Here is a 6,003-nt window from a genome sequence, read left to right as displayed (position 1 = left end):
GTTATGACTATGCTAGCCATGCTCTGTAGGCTATCCAATCTACTTCTGACTTTTCCTTGACTTACTTTCTGCCACCAGATGATTGCAGCACAGGCCATCAACAGTTGTGTATATCCACATTACCATTGATGGTCTTAGGCCCCATGTCTTCCTGACGACTCTTTTACATGCATACAGCAAGTTCTTGGCCCGGGTTATGTTCCTTTCTATATGGGATTCCAGGTTAGATTTTTATCTAACACTACACCTAGGTGCAATGCCTGTTCTTCCATATATATATCTTGTCCAAATAGCTTCAGTAGTCTCTTTCCCTCTAATTTTCTCCTTTTTGTAAAAGGGACCAGAGTTATCTTATTCGGGTTGACTGATAGTTGTTCTTCCCGACACCATTTCTCCAGAAGGTTAATTGATCTTTGCATGAGGTCCTGGATAACACTCATCACCTTACCTCATACCACAATCACTAGGTCATCTGATCGAAAAATGAAAAAAAAACAACCCTGAACGGTGGATCACTCGGCTCGTAGGTCGATGAAGAACGCAGCAAATTGCGCGTCGACATGTGAACTGCAGGATACATGAACATCGACATTTCGAACGCACATTGCGGTCCATGGATTCCGTTCCCGGACCACGCCTGGCTGAGGGTCGGTTGCTAAAACTGAACGCGACATTGCGTTCGGAGGGTGGGAGCGTCGCGGTTCGTGCGGCCACGGCCGCCGCCGCGTCTCCTGAAAAGAGCTTCACCCCGGTGGAGCTGGACCGGTCGACACCACCACTGAGAGTGTGTGAGACGGGAGGGTTGGTCCGCGCAGCGTCTTTGTGTCTGCTGGCGCCGGTTCGCCGAACTCTGTTCGTTGAGCATAGCTATGATTTTGTTCACTATGAGGTTCCACAGCAGAGGCAAAAGAACTCCTCCCTGAGTACAGCCTCGGGTGGCCATAACCAATAGCGTTTCTTCAAACAGGGTTGCTTTTATCTTCCTTCCATCTAACATGGATTTAATCCATTTGATGACGGATTTACTCATTGTGCTTTTTTCCGATACTTTGATCATAGAGTCATGGGTTGTATTGCTGAAGGCTCCTTGTATGTCTAGAAATGCCGCCAGTGCAATTTCTTTATATTCTAGGCTTTCCTCTAATTTACAAACCAGCTGGTGGGGTGCTACTTCAGTGGATCTGCCAGGTCTATATGCTAACTGATTTTCATATGTTAACTAGACAGTTAGTATCTTTGGAGTCTAATAATCTTCTGCACTTCTCTCATTTAAACTTCATTCAAGTTTTTTTTTTTTTTTTTTTTTGTATGTGTAAGATAGGTTTCTAAACTTTCCAACACAGTCATTAATTTTCTGTTTATGGCCGAATGTAATAATTTCATGTCATTAGAAATGTCTGTAAATTTATGATTCTTTTCAACCATATATTCTCCCATTGCCGATTATCTTTTATGTTTGATTGCATTAACATGTTCTTTGTACCTTATAGCCAAACTTCTTCCAGACTGTCCTATGTATCGTTGTTTACATGTTTGGCATGTTAATTTGTAAATTCCTGATTTATTAAATATACATTTATTCTCTATCTTATCTGAATTGAAAATTATCTTATTAGTATTATTATCCGTTTTGTATGCGACATTGATGTTCTTTTTTCTGAAAATTTTAGCCAGTTGATAAGAGTGCTTATTTCGAAAAGTTAGAACTGCAGATTTTATTTTGTGAACTGACCACTGATGAAGGGAATGGTTCTCTTCCCAAAACATGTATGGTTAAATAAATAGTTTTCTTTCATTAATAAGTGTATTGACAAGGCGGATTCAAATAAGACTATTTTAAATAGTTCTGTAATACATTCAGACTAATCAATACAGATCAAACAACCATATTAATCTATCATGGTTAAGTTTATTAACAGTTAGGCTCTGTGTCGAGGTGTCAGCAAAAGGACACGAGTTGGTCATTGGCTGGTGAAGCCTATGCGGTGCAATTGCCTCCTTACAGTCCTGGTAGAAATGGGTTCCTGACTCCCAACATTCAACTGGGCAGTGATCTGACTCACAGCAACCGTCGAGCTCCCAGTATGGTTCTGCAGAAGCGACGTAAGTCTATTTGTAAACACCTGTAGTCTTCCCATGCGGCGGTTTACGCAGGTGGTAACATTCTCTCTGAGATATTGAAAATCCACCCTCGACACTGTTGACCTCAGAAACCCAAATTTGCATGTAATCTCCACAATCGTACGACCCATGTGCTGTGCGCCGATGATCATCCCACATTCAAAGTTGGTTAACCTGCGACGTGTTGCCATCTTCCCAACACTGGTGTCTGTGATGGACTGCTCAGGTCTGCTGCAGCTAGCCGCAATGCTCAGGGGTCATACAAAGCACATTTTCTAATAGGACACCCCTTCCTGTGACGTTTGGCTACTGAGTGTACTTCCTCCTATTCAATACAAACGATTATACCTAATAACATGCTTTTTTTTAAAACCCATTTTGGCCCTATTTTTGGGCCATCTTCAGTAAAACAATTGATTAAAATCAATAAAACATAATTATGTGATTGTGAAACATATGCTGATTGACTAAAAAATATTAAGTATACTGAGAATGATAAACATTGGTACATGAAAAAAAAGTGAAGTAAAATATTGTTCACGTTTTGAGTATTAAACTGTATCTTAGTCAAACAGATGATAGATGAGAATAAGATCAAATGAATCAACAAAACACAAAGACAAACACAGCACTGATATGTGGGAGTCCTTGATCAAACTGGTTCTAAGTTAAGTTGTGTTCTTGATGTTAGCAATAGTAGTAGAAGTCTGTTATAGTGATAATTTATAACGGTGAAAAATTTACTCGCTATAGCAAATTGTTGTTATATCAGATTGTTAATAAAAGTTGGGAAAAAACCTACATACATTAAAATTGGAATAAAACAGCAATCAGTTTGTTCAAAACTTGCGTTTTCACAGGTTTCTATACTATGGCTTACTCGTTAGTTATTTTTCTAATTTGGAGACAACATGAACCTGTATGTTCAATTTCATTCTGAAAAGCTGGAGTAGTATCACTCCAGTGGCTTCTGTGGCAGACATTTCAGATTTCTTATTCAAATAGCATCATCTAACCTAACCTTATATGCATCATGAAAACATATTTCAAGCGCCAGTAGAGTAATGATAAACTGTTTGCTATAAATTTACATGGGAATAGCTTTCTAAAATTTAACCAGGCGTGAGAGGATATGTTAAAACCTAGTTAGTGGTTTCCTGATGAATACGATTTCTTGCTTAGCACGTCGTAAATTCGAAATCCCGAATCACGTCGTATTAAATCTATATAAAAATACCTCACTTATCGTGTCACAAATGTTCACTTTTACCGCTTAATGTGATCACATTTTTCCTAGACCTGAAAATGTTCTTTGTTATCCCTTCTGAAAGGACCGTGATTTTCAACTCAGATTAGAGCCCTCACCACTGGAGGCCCGTCGGAGAAAGTTGCGTGAAAACAAGAAGTGTCCTTGAATTTCTCAATTTTACAGGGTAAATTACACCTTTCGGAAGCAAGCTATTAGCCTCAGGAAAGTTCTTGCTGTAACCAAAGTATAATACACCGTTTAATATAAGTATTATCAAGGGACAGAAAAAAGTTGTTGTTATAATCGAGTTCTCGCTGTATGCCATACTCGCTATAGCAGACTTCTTCTGTATTAAATAGTAATTAAAATCTTTTGTAGAGTCCATAAGAAAATTTAAATGAATTTATATATAAGGCTATGGGGAACACATTTTGAGTTATGCTGTAATTTATAAATGTAATATCCCTGGATATTTTATTGACCTTAACTTTAAGATTAAGATATTTGTTGTTTTCATTTGCCTGGTTGGCTGTTATATTACATGTTATAAATCTCATTGTAGACCGTATTGGATATAGATTATAATAGTCGTATATAAAAAGCAATAAGATGAACCAGCTTTCCAACACTTATCAATCCTTATATGAATGTAGTGTTATCTTAATTATGTGAAATTGTTAGAGGTTATACACTATATGGTTATTGAGTCACTAATGAGAATGTTAGTTCTTAGGGAACTATTATGCTAGGTTTGGGGCTCTGACCAAACTAAGGTTAAGTTTATTATGGCTGAAGATGCTTATGGCACTTGAGCAAAATATGTCCCAAATTTTAACAGTAGTTGTAATGATTGTATCCTAAATATAAGGATTGATAAGTATTGGAAGTATTGTTTTTATTTACGAGTATTATAATCTATATCCAATACGGTTTACAATGAGATTTATAACATGTAACATAACACTTAGGCATAGATATCAAGGATAATTTAATAAAAAACCACCTTTCCACGTTTAATGTGGTTATTATCTATATGATTTTATGTAGATTTATTTAGGTCAGGTACATGTTTCACCCATTATTTTGGGCATCTTCAGCCTGTATACAACCTTTAGGTCAAGGTTTGGGACCTTTTAAACCAATATAAACATACCAATATATACAATACATACAATATATACAAACATTAATGAACTCTTAAGACGGGTAACATTAGTTAATACAGTTAAGTTTTTTGGTCCTAATCTATCTAATTTGAAAAATGTCCAAAACTAAAATGGATCTTCTTTTTGGTTTATGTGACCCCTATATCATATCTTGTTCTTGACGTACCGTGTCTGTTGACAGGATGTGTCGTCAACAATAAGTGGAGATTTGAACTGATTGTTGATTGTAGGTTGGTCAAGACTGAAAATATAAATTTAAATTAAATGTGTTTTAACATGGCAGTTCTATTCTGGTTAACTTAAAATGTTCAAAAATAAAATGAAATGGATCTTCTTTTTTATCATAAGTCTTGAGAAAGGATGATATTGAAACTGGGGCTTATTTGACCCATGATTTTCATTTTCATGTTCTTGACGTAACTAATATTTAAATGTGTTGTCATGCACATTGGACATTTTTCAAATTAGATAGATTAAGACCAAAAAACTTAACTGTATTAACTTATGTTACCCGTCTTAAGAGTTCATTAATGTTTGTGTATATTGTATATATTGGTTAAAAAGGTCCCAAACCTTGACCTAAAGGTTGTGTACAGGCTGAAGATGCCCAAAATAATGGGTGAAACATGTACCTGACCTAAATAAGTCTACATAAAATCATGTAGATAATAACCACATTAAACGTGGAAAGTACTGAATAGGTGGTTTTTTATTAAATTATCCTTGATATCTATGCCTAACGTCATCTTCAATACGGAACAATAATGAGAGTTGTTACTTGTAACATAACACTTAGTCGAGCAGCTCGTCTCCTTTCTCCCAAGTCTTCCCAGCCCAAACTTTGCAACATTTTTGTAACGCTACTCTTTTGTCGGAAATCGCCCAGAACAAATTGAGCTGCTTTTCTTTGGATTTTTTCCAGTTCCTTAATCAAGTAATCCTGGTGAGGGTCCCATACACTGGAACTATGCTCTAGTTGGGGTCTTATCAGAGACTTATATGCCCTCTCCTTTACATCCTTACTACAACCCCTAAATATCCTCATAACCATGTGCAGAGATCTGTACCCTTTATTTACAATCATATTTATGTGATTACCCCAATGAAGATCTTTCCTTATATTAACCTAGGTACTTACAATGATCCCCAAAAGGAACTTTCACTCCATCAATGCAGTAATTAAAACTGAGAGCACTTTTCCTATTTGTGAAAATCACAACCTGACTTTTAACCCCATTTATCATCATGCCATTGCCTACTGTCCATCTCACAACATTATCGAGGTCATTTTGCAGTTGCTCACAATCTTGTAACTTAATTATTACTCTGTACAGAATAATATCATCTGCAAAAAGCCTTATCTCTGATTCCACTGCTTTACACATATCATTGATGTATATAAGAAAACATAAAGGTCCAATAATACTTCCTTAAGGAATCTCCCTCTTAATTATTATAGGCACAGAT

At 36.4% G+C, this 6,003-nt stretch overlaps 1 non-coding gene across 1 annotated transcript; it reads left to right on the top strand.

Annotated features, from left to right (window-relative positions):
• Window positions 1–496: 496 nt before the first annotated feature.
• On the top strand, window positions 497–651 carry LOC137497101 (5.8S ribosomal RNA). Its single transcript, XR_011017637.1, has one exon. It is a non-coding gene; the product is annotated as a 5.8S ribosomal RNA (ribosomal RNA).
• The last annotated feature ends 5,352 nt before the right edge of the window (window positions 652–6,003 follow it).

This window comes from Anabrus simplex, chromosome 1, assembly GCF_040414725.1.
Source record: "Anabrus simplex isolate iqAnaSimp1 chromosome 1, ASM4041472v1, whole genome shotgun sequence".
Taxonomy (NCBI): domain Eukaryota; kingdom Metazoa; phylum Arthropoda; class Insecta; order Orthoptera; family Tettigoniidae; genus Anabrus; species Anabrus simplex.
The sequence above is the reverse complement of the archived record's forward strand: the minus strand, read 5'-3'. Positions and strand labels throughout refer to the sequence as shown.